The following is a 20,884-nucleotide window of genomic DNA, read 5'->3' as shown; positions in this document are numbered from 1 at the left end:
TTGAAAACCTTGATATATTTTTTTTAAACTGTGTTTTTATGTTATACAATTTCAAATACAGGTCTTGTTTACAGTACAAATGCATACTTTAATGAAGCAATAGTTGATTTTATAAAATAAAAAGGGGTCTTGCCCAACTTGTTAAAATGTTGCTCTTACGTCACAAGACCCAGCTTTATTAGTGTATTCCTCGCACGAGCGATTTGCACGCGCTCTAGAAAAGCTATATTCCTCGCGACTGTAGCGCGCGCTCGTAGGCTTGTCAAAGTAAGAGACTGTGACGTAAGAGCAACATTTCAACAAGAAGGCCACGTTAGTTTATAAAAAGAACAATTCTAATTTTAATACTTATATTTATGGGAAATCACAAGTGAAGACATTTCAAACCTTTAAAATAAAATAATTGATTTTCCGTATTTAATTTTTTTCTTAAAATCCTACTACTACGCCAAGAATGTATTTATTTATACTCAGGGAGAATGAATATGTCGAGAATATATTAGCGTTTCTCCAATTCCACCCGTTGAGATCTTTTAATATCCCTGCATTGAGAACCATGGCGCCATCTAAACTTTGAAATAATCCTTAATTAAATATATTGATAAAAGAACTCTAGTGATGACACTTCCCCTATTTTCAGTGACGTACCGATTCTCACGTGACTTTCATTTTCTGTGCGCGCACCCGTTTAAAACTTAAAATAGGCGTAAATAGGACTAAAATAGATTAACGTACTTAAAATGAACTGGTAAAAAAAACAGTAAGCATCGAATATATTTTCAAATTAATTAATATTTTCATGTCTTTTTGTTGAAACACTTCTACTAGCGCGCATAGGCTTAAAATAAGCGTAAAGATCGAAAATAATAAAGCCTTTAAATACGTTTTGCGTTCTTTATTGCATACTATTACCATATTTTAGTTTGGGCTTACTGTATTGAGATCCATGACGCCATCTAAACTTTGAAATAATCCGTAGATAAATAAATATAATGATAAAAGGGCTCAAGTGATAACACTTTTTCTATTTTCCCGTGACGTACCGTTTCTCACGTGACTCGTTCATTTTTCCGTGCGCTCGCGTACGAATGATAAGATAACTGAACTTTGATTTCTTTGACGCTACAATAGGGAAGGTTTGAGTAGAAATTCTTTTCTTGCTCCATGTTTTTCAAAATATTCAAGTGGGTTAATTATGTGACGTCAAACTATGGGTTCCACTTTAGATATTGCCGTCTGACAAAAATATGCTCGCTGATAATTTCGGTTCATGTTTTTCGATAATAATAATAAAGCCTTTAAATACGTTTTGCGTTCTTTATTGCATACTATTACCTTATTTTAGTTTGGGCTTACTGTATTGAGAACCATGGCGCCATCTAACTTTGAAATAATCCTTAATTAAATATATTGATAAACGAGCTCTAGTGATGACACTTCTCATATTTTCCCGTGACGTACCGATTCTCACGTGACTTTCATTTTCTGTGCGTGCGCACCCGTTTAATAAGATAACTGAACTTTGAGCAATGGGTTTTTTCACGTAGAATTTCATAGTACCAAAAACACTCGATAGGGGACTCGTGATATAGCGATTAGCGTCAGTGGGGGTTTTTTCCGCTGGTACTTAAAACATGGCGTCAGTGTAGTCATGGGAATCAATTCTTAGTTACAGTTTTCGTTATCTCGATAAAGAGTCTTATCTGCACGTCACTTCGTTTTGTACGATAATTTCACCTTCCGTACGATGTACGATATCACAACGTACGATATCGGCAATTGTACGATAATTCAGTAGGATGTACGATATTACAACGTACGATATTGGCGATTGTACGATAATTCAGTAGGAATGAGTTTTTGTATTGTACGTTGTTGAAAAATACCCGTTTTGAGGCTTAGGTTTGGTATCAAAGTTTATTCTTAGAAATATGTTTACAAGTAAACTATAGTGCGCTCTCAAAAAAAAGTACCATTTATAATATTATGCAAAATTATGGTATTTGTACCATAATTATAGTACGTATGGCAACGCTGCCGGTGATTCTCTTTGCCTTGGAATATCGCGCCATCAGTGCTCTAAGAGAGAGAACAAGACGTACGACGGTCAGAATACACACAATCCTTCTAATGTGTTAAGTTTGTTTGAGTTATTCACAGCAACCTACAACGGCGGTGACATAACCATATCCACGGCCACACATATAAGCTCGAGTTGACGGGTAGTCATGTACTTGGAGACCAGGCTGCGTATCAAGCCACGGGGGATAGGGACAGCGGGTTCTGGTCCACAGAACCCAGCCATCGCACCCTCCCTGGCCAAGACGTCAGCCTTTTCATTCCCATGATACCCCTCATGTCCAGGGACCCAATAAAGTTGAACCTTATTAAGCGTCAGGAGATTAGAAAGAGATCCAAGCAGCTAAGAACCAGTCTAGAAGAAACATTAGACTGGTTTAGAGCTTTTAAAGCAGCCTGGCTATCCGAACAAATTTGTATAACTTTCCCGCGATAGTTCTTCTTAAGACAGAAGTCAACACAGAAGCAGATAGCAGAAATCTCTGCCTGAAAGACACTTGCGTAAATTCCAAGGCTTTCGTAGAAGCCGTACTTGGTCGTTAGGCAGTACATCCCTGCGCCCGCACCTAGATGGGTTTTAGACCCATCGGTGAACCAGACAACTTCCCCTCTGGTACCGAGGGTAACATTTGACCATTCCGTGCGGCTAGGGAAGTACACGCCGAAAGGCTTATTAAAACGAAGTTTAGCAGCCATGTTGTCAGAACCCATTGAGAGAACAGGTAACCGACTTTAAATATCCCTAATAAGCGTAGTGTGGCTCTTTTCCCAACTATTGGCCATCCTCCACCCATTTTGGTTTAGCCTATAGACACCAAAAGTAGCAGCTTCCTCTATAAACAAATGTAGAGGAAGAATATTCAGTAGAATTTCTAGAGAAGCAGTTGGGGCTGTTCTCATAGCTCCTGTTATGCCAACGCAAGCTAGCCTTTGATGAGTGCGCAGTTCTGACTGCACCGTTTTGAGAGTAACCCTTGGCCACCAGACCACAGCTGCATAGGACAGTATGGGTCTGACCCTTCTTGATAATATAGTCAAGATGTGGTTTCCATCTTACTTTGTTGTCAAGGATAACACCTAAGTACTTCACTTCAGTGCTTTCCTCCAGGTTGGTACCGAACAAGGAAATAGCATTAAACGCTCCCCTAGTCCTTTTACGGGTAAAAGGAACCAGAACCGTCTTACTGGGATTGACCGTGAGGTTCACTTCATTGCACAAGTTTTCTACTGATGCAAGAGCTCTCCTCATAACATCCTTAACTGTCGTTGGGAATTTCCTGTGGGCACCCACGGCTAGTGGAGACCATCAGGGAATCGCCAAGCAGGAGGGATGTCACCCTTCGGTTCGTCAGCATAGATTTGATCAAAGTGTGTCATTGATACCAAACCTCTTGGCAGCCTTCATCAAGACTGCACTTGTCAAAGGCCCCCTCAATGTCAAGAAAAACCGCAAGAGCGATTTCTTTAAACTCAATTGCTCTCTCAAGGCAATTTCTAATGCCATGCAAGGCGGTCTCAGTAGATTTGCCCTTTTGATAGGCATACTGAGCAGTAGAGAGAGGCGTTTGGGAAATAACCTCTTCCCTAACAAAATTTCCAGGAGAAAAGAAGTGAGACTAATTGGCCGAAATGCCTTAGCCTCAAGGTAGTTTGACTTACCGGGCTTGGGGATAAAAATGGCCCTAGAGAGCTTCCAGGAGCTTGGAATATGCCCTAAGGCAATACAAGCCCTGTAGATTCTGCAGAGCAGTGGGCAGAGAGTATCGCTGCCCTCCTGCAGCAAAATGGGAAAGATCCCATCCGGACCTGGGGACTTATAAGGCTTAAAGGAATTTATCGCCCACATAAGCCTGGAGTGTGTGACAATCTGTTTTGCCACAGCCCAGTCTTCCCTTTTGGTACGTTGTATCCTAAGAGGGAGACTATCAGTGCCACAACTGTCTGTGACCCTAGAGTCTGGAAAGTGCGTCTCCAACATATGTGTTAGAGTTTCCTTGCCAGATGTCAAAAAACTTCCATCCTTCAACCTAATGGTGTCGAGATGTTTAGTATTATCATGTGCCATAATTTTCATTAGTTTGGCAGTGCTGGGAATATCGGATATATTCTCGCAAAAACTTCTCCATGATGCCCTCTTGGCATCACGAATTGCTTTGTGATAGGCGGTTAGGGTACTCTTGTAGGAAACCCAGTCATATTAGAACGGCCTTGGAAAATGCCAGAGAGAAATTCGCTTAAATTCTCTATAACCACACGTATTTCCAATGTTGGAGTTGATGGGGGTACTTATTCGCGGTACAAAATACCTTACTAAGAATTAAAATTAAGCAACGAAATTGCATTTCTAGGCTATATGTAAACCACGGCTATTCAAAAATATAACTTTCATGAAAGTCGGACTTAAATTAAGGAACGTTATGTCGACTTTCAGGCGGAAATATAAAACCACGAACATTGGGGTCCGGTTAATAACCCCGAAAACTATACTTAAATTTAATATTTACTGATATAACCGAAGTTGTAGTTCAACTGAATCCTAACCTATCCAATAATATTTTTTTTAACGTTATCGGACTTCATTTTAAAGAAAATATCTAATTGGGTAAATGCCCAACTTCTTGGGCTCCAATTTGAAAACTTTATGAATGGTAATGTATGTACATTCGAACGAGATATCATTGACTCTTCTAGCCCTAAACGTTGAAGGGATATGCGCGACACGGCGGCATCGGCGGCAACGGCTACACTGTACGTGAGACTAATACACACAAATCCTTAGGATTGTGTGTAAAAACCGTTCCCCTTTTTAATTTCGCCCCCCTTTTCTACTCGCTAGTCAGACCTCTAGATATTTTTGAAGCCTACGAACGGTACGATAAATAGGACTGAAATACGATAATTTTCAGGTGTTGGTACGATAATTCTATTGGATCAGGTTGGCAACGCTGCGTCACTTAGCGTTCTTTCTTTCTGTCATTGGGAATAGGCATTGAAAGGTCACGCAGTTTTTGTTCCGTTTTCAGCCGTTCGTGAGCTCTATTTTACGGCATAGGCTTAAGGACTTCCGACCGTCAAAGAGAAAAAAAAGTAAGTTTCTATTTTATTATATTTAAAATGAAATTTTTAGGCGTTCTTTTATATATTGGAAATGTATTAGACATAAAATTAGGCCTAAATTAGGTCGTGTAGGGGTAAGATTAGCGTAGAAAGTAATTTACAATTTTTATTTTGTAGTAAGCTATATATTTTAGGCATATTTAAAACAATTTGCATATTGAAAAAAGCGTAGAAATTTAACCATATTGATAAAGGACAAAAAAAATTAAGATTTGAATTTTCTTCATGTAGAATTGAAGAGATCAATAGGATTTAATGGGAAAGCAGGAATGATGATTCCATGTAATTTGAGCTTAGAATAAGGTAATAAATTAGATTTCACGAATTATTTATACTGTACGTCTTAAAGTTAAAATTTTATGTATTGTTCTGTTAGCATTGAGGAGAAAGAGGACGAGGAAGGATCTCGGATGGTTCTACAATTCGTGGAACACCAGTTATACTCGGACGACAGGACTGCTGTACATAGTAGTAGAATTCTACTGTCGATTCCAATTATTATTGAATAAAAAAATTAACTTTTATCACGATTCTTTTATTTTCCTGTCCAACAATAATCATTTCAGTATATATCAGCCATTACAATATCCAGGATTATATGCATTTGCTAAACTAGTGTATTCTGCCGAGTTAATAGTCTCTAAGATTTCCTCTAGTGGGAGCCCCGAAACAGGATTAATTTTTATCAAATTTGTATCAGAAGTAAATTAGGGCGAAGTAAGCGCAATGTATTTTCAGCTATTCTAATTTGCCTAATTTAGCACGTGACGAATTTTTTATCGCCAGCCGCTGAGCAGTAACCTCTATTTTTGGTTATGTTTTACAATCTCCCGTGACGTCAATTGGATTCAGCCAATGAGAAATCAGGATTTACTTGTAGTTTCGAGTGTTGTTTGATCTCTAGATATACGACACAGCATTCTTTTAGTTCCTGGACCCCTCGAGAAGAGACACGTAAATTTTCGCGCTCCGTACGCCGACCTCTCGACTCTATTTACAGGCATAGGCTTAAGGATTTCCGTAAAAGTAAGTGACTTTATTATTTTACTGTAGAGGGAAATTAGGCCTTGTTTAAATTGAAAATGTAGCGTATTTGAAGTAAATAGACTTAGATTCTAGCCAAATAGTCTTAGAGTCTAACCAAAATAAATAGAAAAACATAATTTATTGAAATTTAGGCTTAATCAATTAGGCTTAAGAATGTCGGCAATAACTTATAGAAACTATCAGTTTACAGTATGCACATCGAAGCGTATCGACTTGAAACGTTTCGTCACTGGAAAAATCCGCACGTCACTAAAGAGAAACTAGCGGAGGCCGGATTCTACTATATTCAACGGGGCGATGAAGTACGATGTTACAAATGCCATGGAATCTTAGGAGACTGGGAATCAGGAGACGTACCAGAATGGGAACACGCCAGATTCTTTCCACACTGTCCGTCGAGGGATAATTCACCATCGGAAAAGTACATCTCGCAAGAATGGGACATCCCGGCACCACCAAAGTAAGCGGCACTGGAGGAGGACGATTTCATATTTATTCCGGTCAGACGTGGTGAGGTAGATCTTTTAATTAAATTATTTATACAAACTGCACTTGCAGAAGGTAGTTCGTTTCAACCCTTTAAATTATGGTTAACGAGGGAGGGGAAGGAGTAAGAGTAGAGAGGGGTAAATTCCATCCTCCAGAAATCTGCGCGATTAAAACAAATTCTGGGGAATGGGGAAAAGCAGAGAGAAAATCTTGGCGATTGTATTCCGGCGATTGGGGAGAGGAAAAAGGGCGAAGGAGGCACCTTTCTCTGGCAATAAAGTAAATCACACGTCGGCCATCTTGGAACGCAAGCGTCCTTCAGCTTGGGACTTTCAGTATATTGTTTCTTACGGTAAGTACTATTTCTACTCCAAAATCCAGCTTTTACCTAAAATTCCCCGTATACGGCCCATTTTTATTTTATCTGTCCTGGCCTATAGACGAGTAAATAAAACCGCTTTCCATTTGAAATATTTTTAACGAACTTCCGAGGGAATTGTGGGTAGGAAAGGAGAACCTGATTGGCTATTACGGGAGTCTGCGCAGATCTTAAATTATCCTACTTGTACACGTTTACAAAATGTTCCGGCGAAGTGGCGGTTCAGTGTTTCACATCTTAAACTAATTTATTTAAATATTGAGTGTTAATGATTAAAACGGTTTCGAAAAAAGAAAAACGTAGTTCCTGGAGATGAACTTAACAACTAAAAAAACATGGTATGATAATATTAAAATCTAAATTTAAAAATATTTTTCGGACAAGGCTTAATGCATCTTTCAATGTAGGTTTGCTTTGAAAGTAATTTTAAATGAAGATTTTTCTTAAACAGGGCTAGACATAAGTATTCTTCCTATTAAACGTATCAAACTATTCTAACACGGCCTTCGACTCCTTGGAAATTCGCAACCAAAACGAATCTAGGTGGCGCAGCGGTGCCAAGCTCTTCGAGTTAGTGCGTTACGCCTATGACCTAGTGTTTCCTGGAGTGAAATTACATTATTAAACGATGCAAAAATACACTAAAACGCGAATAACGTTAGGTTTTGAGTTTGGTAATCTTGTGCCACGTATTTTAGGTACATTTTAGCCCGAAAGATCAAAGAAAATTGAGAAACTGAAACACGAGTGCGATGGTAAATTACCATGGTAATTTACCACAGTAAATTACCCTGGTAATTTACCAGGGTAATTACCATTTTCGTAATTTACCTGAGGAAATTGTAAATTACTGTTACCAGGGTAATTTACCGCGTAAATTACCAGGGTAAATTACCGATTCGTATCTCTAGCAACAACTGGGAACCACCCTGGAAACTCATTTAACAAAGCTAATTTAAACTAATAATAATAGTAAAACGATAAGAGATCTTTCATGTATATCGTAATCAAAAAATGACAACATAAGCAGCCGACGTTCATAGACCAATGAAAATAGGTTTATAGTTGCAAGAATCAGCCGTAAGATGCCGCTACCATCACAAATATTACGTGTCTAGGCTGGATAACCCTCATTTTCTTCCCTCTGTTTCAAAATACCTTCCCCGTGAAAATTAATGAAAAACTGGCTAACAATTTCTTTACTCGTCTATTAAGACCAAGTTTTTGCATATTGGGCAGTTTTTGCTAACAGCAATTGAACTCGGATCAATTTCATTATGATCCATTATTTTGTTAAAAATGAAATTGTTATCCGTTCTATCACAAAAATGGGAATCACCTACGTGACTTGTATATCTGCAAACGCCATTGAGAAAATTTGACGGTGGCTGTGAAGATTAACGGAAGCCTGTTCCAACAGGATATCCGGTTAAATTTTAAATGAAGCGAGCTTAGAGATCATATTGGGGCGGCCGAAACATACATCATTTCCGGCTATTCGTACGTATAGAATTAGTTCTAGTTCATTAAATGAAATTTGTGATAAAGGGCACCCCTCGTAATAACTACGGTCTAAGGCGGCGGGACTGATAACACATTTTTAATACGCGATCCCGACATAAGGGGGTGCCAGCCTTATTGGCTTTCAGGAGGGCCCTTGTTGGCTCGAGCCTTTCAATGCAAACGGCCCGTGGACACCAACATTTTCCCCGCGCTCATTTATAGCCGCAGAAGCAGCGCCAACGCGACAGATAAGGTGTTCCGAAACAGGCCTCCGAATTAATTACCCTTTCCATCGCGTACTATCTCCCCCCCCCCCCCCCTGCGTCAAATTCCAAATTTCACCTCTCTTACATACATACACACCAACTTCACTTTCCTTGTATTTCTGGGCGGCCGCGAAGTAATAAATTTATATTATTGTAACAGAATCTGTCTGTGCAGTTGACCTTTAAAATTATTTGCTAGTATTATGAGCGTGAATTACGGGACATCTACTACCCCAATTCTGGCACAACAAATCACTAAAATCTTCATGAAATAATGATTTTCTTTTATATATGGCATAATGTGAGTATTGGGAGTAAGAGGACCTGTATACGCAATTACGTACACACTTGGATTCTCTAAGGCCTCATTGTCGCCTTGCTAGGAATGCGCCAGGATTAATGGGTGGTAGTGGTGGCGAAACGCGGGAGGGGGGGGGGGGACCGGGGTAGTTGGTCCCCTCCCAAAAAAGGCTATTTTATTCATAAGTAATGGGGTTTACAAAATGCAAATCACTAAATGATTTGTGCTTTGGAAATACTCTTGAACTTTAGCCTATTGGATTAGGCAATTTTTATTAGACAATCCTCAACCAGCTTTCATCCATTTGTAAATATATATATCGCGGGTTTGTCCCCCCCCCAACCCCTCCCCCACCATATGAACCTTACGCCGGCACTCGGGCGGGCCTTAAACTACTTCGAATGTAATAGTTCGTGATCCAAATACCTAAAAATTGCAATTTTGACTACCGACTCATAAACATATCCAGCTATTCAAGATGGCGGGCATTTCAAAATGGTGCTGATAGAAATAATTAAATGGTGTATATCTTCGCCACTCCTCAATGGATTTTCATATAGGTTAAATCAAATGAAAGATAATATTTCGCCCAATAATTAATGTCTTGTGGTCAATTAACAATGTACGATTTTACGTCATTTTGAAAACCGTGTTATCCAATAATAAGTAAAACTATTTAGAATTTATTCTTACGCGATTATAGTTTAATAGCTGAGGCTTTCGTCTATTGTTCTACGCACTTAAGAAGCTCCTAGCTAAAAAAAGCAAAGGAGTTAGAAGAATAATCATCAAAGGGAGCAACGGTCCTTTGAGACCGGTTTCTCTTCCATCCATGGTAAACGCGCTTTATTATAGGATTATTTAGGTTTCTTTCGCATCAAATCCCAAAACACTCTCCAGATATAAATTAATAAAAAAAAGTGTTTATCAAAGCAGTTGAAAGGTTGATTTAAGGGGGACTAGTTGGGATCTATGAAGGCAAAGATATGGGAAATATTTTAGAATTAAAGAATTATTTTTTGGAATTATTTTCAAAAGCAAAATATATTTCTAAAATAATTTCCATCGATTATCCTCACCTGTTATATATTTTAAAACCCTTTCCTTAAATTTGAGCCTTGAAACTGTAACAGTAAACCGAGGAAACTTTAAATTGTAAAGGAGTACGCGTGTTTAGTTCAGAATTATGTATATTCTAATGGTATTTTAAAATCGGCCGCCATGGATATAAAATAAAGGGCTGTGGGATAAAAAAATCGAAAGTAAAAGACACATACTACGAGCTGAGTAGAGGTCGGCGGAACAAATAAATTAACCGTAAAAATTTCAATTAATCATTAAAATTAGTATTATTTGTTTTATTCGAATAAATTATACGATTAAACAACGATTTAACATGCAAAATTAATCATTTTTTTTCGAATATTTCTGAATAATTCTCGGTTATGGATAAATATAAACAATCGTATAATTTCTTATTCAAACGCCGACCTCTAGAGCTGAGTTATTTGGCCTGATAAGGCACCATAGTTTTCACCTAGGAGCAACAAACACAAGGAGAACGCAGCTAGCCTTTAAACACGCTAACGTAGGGTTGTGTACAAATTTCATTGGACGAGCGTCACGAGCCTTTACGCTGAACGTTTTACGGGCGGGGGGGGAAGACAATTTCCGAATTTTCCCCTTCCGACGGCAGCAGGCGCTAAAGCGTCTAGCCAATGAAAAACGTACACAAGAAAATCCACGACTTTTGACGGGTTGCGTTCTCCTTGTGTTGGGTGCTGTGTTTGTTGCTCCTAGGTTTTCACTAGCTCTTTCGATAAAATAATATATACGCATACATGTATAAAATTGTTATTTTTGGCTCGCGCGCTTCCTAATGTTTCCGTGTAGAGGGTCTCGTGCGTTTTCGCGCGTTTTCGATGAATGTAACGTAATCACGTGACCTCTCGTATTTTATATAAAGAGCTATTAGGTGAAATATTTTATAAATAATGAAATTTAAATAAAGTTCCCATTAGAAATGGTTTATTATTCCTTGTGTAAAGTGCGAAAAACAACGTAAACTCGAAGACGGAAAAAATTTGATTTCTGCATTTTTCCGGGAAACTGGCTACGAGCCTACGAGCTGATCAGTCGGCCTTCCATGTCAAAAATGGTACACTAACTAATTACAGTACGAAGCTTTGTCGACTAACCTTCGTTAAATGACGGGATTCTAATACATTTATCGGTGAAGTTGACAGTAGCAACAAATCCGTATGTCTATCTGTGTACTGTACACCAACGCTGATACATTAATATTAATTGTAGTACTGCCAGACAATTATTGTTTACAATAAGAATAATGCCGCTTGGCATCCACAATACTGAATCTTGGGCATGGAAGGTGCTTAGTTGAAAATAAAATCTTAATTATTTAGCTACCCGACTATGGATTCTCCTACGCTTGGCTTCATTAAATTTCGCCATAGGAAAGTGGGCTGAGGTCTTAAATAACTTGCTCTATCTAACAAGTTAATAATAAAATAATAAATGGTCTGATAAATTTAATTACAAATTAGCTTAAGACATTTCTTATAATAATTTTAGGTAATATATTCATTTATTTTCAATAGCAATTTTTATTTATATGCCGTTAAAACAAATGGCATCTAAAAAGATTCGAAGAAATTGCCTTATATCTATGCATAGAAAAGAAATCGGTAATGGCGGGTTAAGGGATGTAATATCGGGAGTGGCTTACCAAGATTTCAGTGTTATTAAAATTAAGGAAATTTGAAACAATAGCTTGGAGATTAAAACTTTGCCCAAGTTGAATAACATTAGTCTCGGAGTATTTGTGGATATTACCGACCCAACATGTACAGCAACTTCCAAAAATTGAACTGCGCTGATATGGACGAAGAAATAAAAAAATAGAAATTGAAAATTAACGATTATATGAACTAAAATTGTTAAAAGAAATATTTCTTAAGCCAAAGTGACAAGTCAAGCAAAAAGCTATAAATAATGATAAATCCAGGACATGACTCTGGTACCTTCATACGTACTAAATCGGTCATCCACCAAAAGATACAGGCGGCCATTTTAGTAGGGGGGGAGGAGCAAATAAAAAAAAAGGGAGCAAAATCAAGCAGAACTTTCCTCCCGAACGGCATCTAGTGTTGACTAAGTCGGAATTAGGAAATAAGTGGCGGTTGTAATTCGAAAATCTTGCAATATTTGGCCCCTCATTTTTAGATTAATCTTAACGATTCTAGGAAAGTATATGTTTAATATTATATAATTATGTATATTATACTAATTATGAACTTAGTACGTATATAAATAAGTACTTACTTTAATAACCACACTATTTATGATAACTGTTAATAAATATTCCAGGATATTTACTACGACGACCACGTGTATTATTTTTGAAAACTGTCCCTAAAACATTTCCCCCCAAAATGACGTATGGTACGCGATCGTGCGTTTTCCCCAATAGGGGGAAATATTGGGTGGGTGTTAGCACTGTAGGACGGGTTTTTCGCATAGTCATGTCCTGGATTTATCATTATTTGGCCCATGGTTGAGCTTTAGGATAGGATACTGAAAGAATCATAGATACTCCTATAATGAAGATGGATCAGGCCCGTACACAGCCGCCAAAACTCGGGGGCGCTCAAATTCTTTTTGGGGGTGCCAATACCTTGAGTAATTTTTATCTCCCCACCTATGAAATTGGTAAATATACTAATCCGGTTGTAGCCCTAAAATATCCGTCAAAACATTTTTGATAAGCTGGTTCAATATTTCTACAATTGAAATGTTTTTCTGGTGCAGTGAGACGCGCGAAAGCAATTTTCATAAACTTTAGTAAAATGGTTTCAAATATTTAATGATACCAGCTCGCTAGTAAAAGTAATTTTCCTTTTTGATTAATATACAAATATTTTAGATCATATCTTTCGGTAATTGAGCACTCGATTTTTTTTGGGTCAGTCGGATTGGGGATGCTCAAGTACTCATTTGGGGGCGCTGAGCATCCCCTGGCGCCCCCCCCCCCCCCGTGTACGGGCCTGAGATGGATGGGAGAGAAAGGGGTCCTAAAGAACCGTTACACCTTTTTATGATTGCTCTTTACTTTTATAATTAGATTCAATAGAATCATATATTGCTAGTTGACCACTAGACGGCGCCTCATATCAAAAATATTAATATAATGTCTTTCATTTGGTGTAACCGATATGAAAATCCGATGAGTATATGAAGATATGCAATTATACACCATTAAACTCCATCGGTTCCATTTTGAAATGGCCGCCATCTTGAAAAGTTCGACCCATGTTCCTTTATCTCAAACACACATGTTTATAAAAATTACGTATTTTCAGATTCATTGGATAGCCGCCGTTGCTTAGAAACCACAACCGCGAAAAATGGACGACACGCACGCGTATAACTTACTATAGAAATTGATTCGTTCTCGCGCTGAAGAATTTGATATAAATTGTAAATTTCTTTATGAAAATGATCTTGTTTCTCTATAGTGACACTTTGAGCAGAGGCGTAGGACAGCTACCCTTCTTTTACCTATGACTTCAATGTACGTCACTTCCACGTACTACTAGTAACTATATGACACACTTATGTAAATAATCATAGACTTATGATGCTACCAAATTAAGTATAACGTGTTCTTCAATACTTCAGGAAAATTAAATTTTTAAGATTTTAGATAAGCTCTTTTACCATAATGAAGCTTCCGTAATTTCAAAAGACTTCTTTCCCCCTTAGCACAACTGTGGAGGGAGGGGGGGATACACTCTTTCCCCATTCAGAAGGTCCCCCATCTTATTAGCGACCAAAATATTCCTTATAGGGATAGAAAACTCAATATTTTTACGTTAACTCCGTCAACATTTTTGCATTTTGAAGAGCATAATCAAAATATGCAAAAAAAGGCGTCAGGATTGCGGGAAAGGATGTGTACACTAACTATAGAACAAGTTTCCTATAATACGGGAGTTCCAATTCCTCCATCAATCCTTTCGTTGCCGCGGTGGAAATAACCCGGTTTAAGGCTGGTTCACACGAGCACTGTTTTCCTGATTTTCTCTATTTTCTCGTTTTAACACCTTTCCCCGTTGTTCTGGCGCACGGGAAAACGACTGTACACACGGACAAAATTTAACGGGTTTTTCCGCCGTCAGCGCTGCCGGTAAACGAGAAAACGGAGAAAAAAATGTTTAAATATCTCTACTTTATTTTCCCGTTATTTGAAGCTCTTTGAGTTCGACTAATCAGCGAGCGTTTCGCTGTCACGTGATATAAGGAGCAATTTTGAAAGTCTTTAAAAGTAGGCTTAAGAATTTTTGCGTCTACCACGTGACGGCATAACGCTCGCTGACTGGTCGAGCCCAACGCCCCTCAAAAAAAGGTAATCCGTTTCCTCGTTCCCCGGCAGCGCTCGCTGTGATAAAATCCGGCAAATTTTGTCCGTGTGTACAGTCGTGTTCCTGCGCGCCAGAACCACGGGAAAAGGCGGTAAAACTAGAAAATATAGAAAACCAGGAAAACACTGCCCGTGTGAACCCGGCCTAGAAAATCCTGTCGGCAGATAAGCGAGCTGGCTTTCTTGAATATCAAATCGCGAAAGTTCGGCTTTCGGAGGAAAGTTTTCGCGGCAACTTCCCATCATCACCTGTCCCGTATACGTTACGGAAGAGCTTTACCCCGTAAAGAGGGCTTCTCGGCATTTCAATGACCAACTATCGCGTGTTGCCCTTGCGCTAAAAAGAAGAGTTTGTGACCGCTGTCAAATATACTTCCGGTTTCTGGCTGCTTTCGAGGAGACGGCCAATCTAGGTCGTCGAATATGCTTCTAACCACAATTGTTATTTTTCGATACTCGCTGGTTATTTTTTACCTCTAGAATCGCACGTTTATAAGAAAGGAAGTAAACATATCGAGAGGTCGGAAAGAAGAAAAGGCGTTTTTTTGGTGTTCGTAGGCCTTAGGCACTCAGTTTCTGAAATTTTTCTTAAAATGGTAATGTTTTCTATTCATTAAATATCTCCTTCATATATATTTATATAGGGTGTTTTTTCCGAAAAAACTATTGAACTATTGAAACTTTGTAGGGTATGTTTATAAGATTGCCATCTCTTTCATTTCTAAATTTCAAAACGGTTTTGTAAAAATATTTTTTTCGCCGGTAGGTGGAAGGCAAAAGTTTCAATTGGAAAGTTATTCAGCATAATCCACAACTTACAAATAATTTTGATTCGTTCGAAATAGGCGTATTTTCCAATAAGATATGAGGTCACGAAAAAAAGGTCGGTACTATACTAGAAGCCCTTTTTTCGGAGCGATGAACAAAATGTGGGAAATGTATGTCTGTTCTTGGTATTTTACAATACATTATATTTACGACAACCAAAGCTAAGATTCAAAAGTTTTATCAAAAGCGACATAAGACCCAAAAGTGTGTCAGAAAGGTATATAGTTCAGTAGGCGCTTGAAGGGAATGAACTGGGATCGGGGGTAACGTCACCAAATTCGGAAAATTTCGCGACTGCAGCGCTACCATGTGTGGCGACTTAAAAATAGTCGGAAATATCCCTCCGTGAGAAAAATGTCACTGATTTTAGCCTCACCTGAACAGTATCAAAACACGATAATATAAAGGTCGAAGTTGTTAGGTTTGATTGAAATGTGGTAGCTAAAAGGAGTAATTTTTTTAATTTGGAGCTGAGCTATTAAATATTTTTCCTTTAATAAAAGCCCAAAGGATTCTTTTAATTGATATTTGATGTAGCAGACGGCTTAGGGACCATTGTTAAGTTGGTTTTCCAAATGACCTGAAAATTGGAATTCGGTTTAAATTTTAAGTATAGATAACAATAACTTTCGTTTATTTTATACAATAATAATTTATTAAGTAATAATTTATTCTACATAGAGCCATGGAAGATAGCTGTGATTCAAACAGGCAAATCATTGAAGCCTTGGCCAAGCTTTTCGGAGAGAATAGTAAACTACAAAAGTAATTCTATCCAAATATTTTTCATATCTTGGCAAGTACGAAGAAACAAAGCTATCTTTTTAAACTGTGCGCTTATTCTATTACTTTGCTTTGAATTCAGACTTGGGGGTTATTGAGAATAATGGTATATGGAATGAAAGGAATATTTAAATGCCCATGGAATGGTGTTGAAGTAATTGCTCAACGGCAAACAGCAAAGCTCCCGAAAGGATGACGACGAGGATAAAATTACGAGAACTGGTTTATTTACATATATATATACAGAGTTACTAGATAACTTTAAAGTTAGAACTGTACTACCGAAATGAGCGAAGCTAATGAGACAAGTTTCAATAATAAGGCAGTTATTTTTTTTTTGACATCCACACATCGGTGTCGACCCAAGGCCTTAGACACCAGCACACAATAACTGATTAATCAGGACGAGATATGTGTAACGGCCACGCCAACGGGGGGATACGTGGGGACAGGGGTGGGGACACCCGTGGCGGAAGTATTCCGACCACCCGTTGGGGGATTGGTGGTCGTCCTCACACGGCCATCCACAAACTCTGCCTCCCGGACGCCTGGGATTACAGGAGTGAGCCACTACTCCCGGCTAAGGCAGTTATTATATATGCATTAATAAAAAACATGATTATCGGGTTATTAAGTAAAAAAGATGTTTCCCGATAATCTATCAGGGTAAATGCATTGCGGGTCGAGAGTCCTCATCGCATTATCTCCAACAAATGGACTGGAGTACTATTTGTGCCCACTTCGAATTAATGGAAGCTCCGTGGAAACACTTTTTTCCCAAATAAAACACATTTTTTTAAAAACATTCTTACCAGAGTGGATACGAAAGGAAATCAGAGTGGAAAAGGATACATGGACACCATGTTGTACGTTCAGGATTGAATTGCAGAGAAATTTGTGGGGAAATGATACATTTTATCACAAACCATTTATTTTATAAAAATAAACAGAAACTGTCGAATAGTAACTCATTAAATTTGTTTTGTTTAATCATCGTTTTGTTTTGTTTAATCACAGTCATATGCTAACAGGTGGCGAAGAGTTTTTCTGATACGTTTTCCCCCTTCTTTGGAGACTTCTGAAAAATCACTGAGCTCGAGAGAAATCCTTTTTCTCATAACACCAAGGACAGTAGATACAGGGACGAGAAAGTCTATTGGCGGCCTCTGTTGGAATATATCACCTAAAACGACCTAAACGCAAGGAGAGTTAGTTGTAAACAAAAAAAATGTCGGTCACCTAATTTTAGCGGTTCGTGACGAGGCTTAAATGTTCAAAACAAATGGACATTTTTTTATTTACGCTCGTAGTTTTATTTTTAATTTAACATCCAAATTGTAAAAACTAATTACAATAATACTGTCCATGGTGAACCACGTCTTAACAATGGCCGCGGTTTGTTTACATCTAACTCCCCGTGAATATGAAGACGTTTAAAATCGGAATTTTTTTCCCTGCTTTCTCGTCCCTGTATCTACTGTCCTTGATAACACCCTTTTTCTGTTTTGGCGTGGTTTTTCGCTTTTCAGTGGGGAGATGTTCATTTGCAATTTTTAGTTTCACATCGAATATATATTCGAAGTAACACTATTGCTATAGACGGACTGTCGTTAAGTGTTGTTTGTTTCTTTTCTTTTTTTTTTCAAAAATAACCCTTAAAGATATATCTCCGCAATTTAGAGTTATTTGTTAAAAATATTAACCCATTTCTATCCCGCCCGGTATAAAATTTTTATTATAATTAAAATAATTGAGACGAAACGACCAATTTTAATTTATTCAGAATATCATAAGTTAAGTAGTTACAACAGTAAGTTAGACGTACTATAACAATGCACAATTGAATTAAACCCTTTTACAGAACAAGTTTATCAGTTAAATATAATACGAAGCAAATTTTAATGAAAGAAATATCTACAGAGGCTTTTTGGAATTACTCGCTTACGAAATACTTGCCGCATCTTTAACGCTCATTTTATTTCAACACTCGCCCTTGATGAAGATACCGTAGATATCTGGTAGTGGACGACTCGTTCACTTCCTGTTGACGTTGTGACGCATACCACATGAAAAAGACCAATGCCGTCCAATTTCCAATATCATATAATGACTCGCACACCCAAGAAATCATTGACTGCGTTAGAAATGGTAGATATCCAAATATCCACACCAAATGTATTTACAAGAATCAAAAACCTTACCATCAACAAAGCACAGAGAGCCACTTGACTAACCGCCAGCTCTTAAAGCAATTAACGTTAAATTATCTCCTTTGAATTAACAGAACTATATATAGGTCGTTAAGAAAGTGGACCACCCACAGGGTCTACCCTTTAACCCTCTAATCTCGGCTGACTGCGCTAAAACAAGATTTAACCTTTAAAAAATACCAGATTAGGCCTTCATAAATTCATTAATAAAAAAAGACTTTATTACCTATTATGCTTACGATGCCTGTCTTAATTTCAGTGAATCTAAGCAGCTATCGGTGGTTCTGTGGTAGAGTGCTCGACTGCCAAGCCGAATGGTCTGGGTTCGAAACCTGGGTGGCGCATTTGTTTTTAATCAATAGAGAAACGCTAAATTAGAATTTCTTCGATGCAATAATTTCAATTTCAATTCTATTTCAATTAAACCAAAATTTCGTACTCTATTAAATACGCTTCCGATAAAGCTGAAGGTCTAATTTTCAATAAGGCGTAACAAGTGTCGGTGGTTCTGTGGTAGAACGTCCGCCTGTCAATCAGGAGGTCTCGGGTTCAAATCCCGCCCGATGCGATCGCAAATTGGTACTAAGACGAATACCGTGTACAACTGGTGGACGTTGAGAGGTAGCATTACACTCAGCACTCGGTCCGTCCCAAAGTCATTAAGAAGAAGTTGGAGAGAAAACGCCCATATAAACACAACAGACGCAACATGCACAACCATCAGAACACAAACACAACAAATTCAACACTCACAACCTACGCATAAACATTACAAAAACGTAATACACCAAACCGTCACGACGGTGAGCGAAAAAACACCATCCAAACCAAACCGCAAATGCATCCGTTAACGCTCACCGTCACACGGTGGTTTTGCCAACCCTTTGAGAAACTGCGTACGCAGTGATTACACTTTGCACCGAAAATGCGAACGCGTTGGCAGTCCTGACAGACCCACAGACCCACAGACAGACCCACCCACAGACCCACCCACAGACCCACCCACAGACAGACACGGTCGTTGTATAACCCCTCCTAGGGGACTTTGTCCCCTCGGAGAGGTAAAAAACAAAACTATTGTACCCGGCAAAGTTAACGAATGCCAACGGCGCGGAGCAGATTACACACGTCCGAAATAATCGGTAGTACACCTCGAGAAAAGGCCAAACGGAGACCCGATACAGAATGGAGAAAGTCACCTGCCGTAAGCGACGCCAAAAACGAATGGCGGGGACCGCTAGCCGCCCGACATTCAAAAAGAATGTGGTGAAGCGTCTCTATCGCCGCGCACTGACCGGAGCGACACACCGAAGACGTTCATAAGCGAAAACGGAAAAGCACCGCGGCAGTTGGAAGCCGGTCACAGTTAACACGTGCTACTAACGAGTCTTGCCAACGTGGCAACCGAAGACCCGCAATACAGTCCCGTGACGGATCAGTCTTGTACCACCCGACGCCCCGAGCCGAAACAAAGTGGTTCCATGAAACCTGCCAAGAGTCCGTAACCAGAACCGAAACCCGTGTTTTAAGGTAGCTTTTGGTGCGAGGCAAAAAAACCATCGCCCGCGCAGGATGGTCGATAGCCGCTACTGTGGCACAATTGTCCGCCATCTCGTTCCCTGGGATACCGGAATGAGACGGAGTTTCTTTGTTTGGCGTGGAAAGCGACGACCCGGTAGATGGAGCTAGAAGGTACACGCCGAGCTTTGGCGGTAAGTTTGAAATTTTGGTGGTAAGTTTGAAATTTTGGTGGTAAGTTTGAAATTTTGGTGGGAAGTTTGAAATAACGCTTCGCGAATCGTTATAAATTCTTTCTGGTGGTAAGTTTGAAATTAATAAAAATAATTAAAAGAAAAAGAATTAAAAATGTAATAGGATTAGTTCGGCGGGAAGTTTGAATTAGACAATTTCTTTCGATATGCTAGAATAGGATTATAATAGACCGATAAAAATATTATCTTATGAGGAGACTTCCCATCAGTACTTCCCTCGCGTAAACCTGCGAAAAAGAGGATTTCCCTGATTGGTCGGAATTTACGGCCAGCTTCGACGATTGTTTTTGAAGTCTAACGAATTCGCAATTCGCGAATCGGCAAATTTGAAGCGATGGAGTCTCCAAAGAAAAGGTTTGTTAATGTTTTTGAAAAATGTAAATTAAATAGCATTTAAATAAAACAGCAAACAGATCCTCTAATTCGACTTAGACGATTCATTTTATATTTTTAACTTATATTTTACGTGTTAATCATAAGAAACGTTCGCGTAAGGCCACGATTCTTGCTAAGGCTTATGTTGCCAACAAAAATAATGCAGCCGTTGAGCAATTACTTCAACAGGTTATGGGCCCAGCACGCTTCCACTGCGCAAGATGAACGACGTCGATATGGTTCTGTCGCTGACAATAGTAATACTTAACGTACTCATTTGCCTTCCTGTGAGCGT

General features: G+C 38.7%; 1 long non-coding RNA gene across 1 annotated transcript; it reads left to right on the top strand.

Moving 5' to 3' along the window:
- Window positions 1-5,067: 5,067 nt before the first annotated feature.
- On the top strand, window positions 5,068-5,662 carry LOC149947224 (uncharacterized). Its single transcript, XR_016480283.1, has 3 exons — window positions 5,068-5,166; window positions 5,428-5,499; window positions 5,573-5,662. It is a non-coding gene; the product is annotated as an uncharacterized LOC149947224 (long non-coding RNA).
- The last annotated feature ends 15,222 nt before the right edge of the window (window positions 5,663-20,884 follow it).

The sequence above is a fragment of the Leiobunum rupestre genome, chromosome 4 (genome assembly GCF_980474605.1).
Source record: "Leiobunum rupestre chromosome 4, qqLeiRupe1.1.hap1, whole genome shotgun sequence".
In the NCBI taxonomy this organism is placed as follows: Eukaryota; Metazoa; Arthropoda; class Arachnida; order Opiliones; family Sclerosomatidae; genus Leiobunum; species Leiobunum rupestre.
Note: the sequence above shows the minus strand (reverse complement) of the source record. Positions and strands in the feature narration are given on the sequence as shown.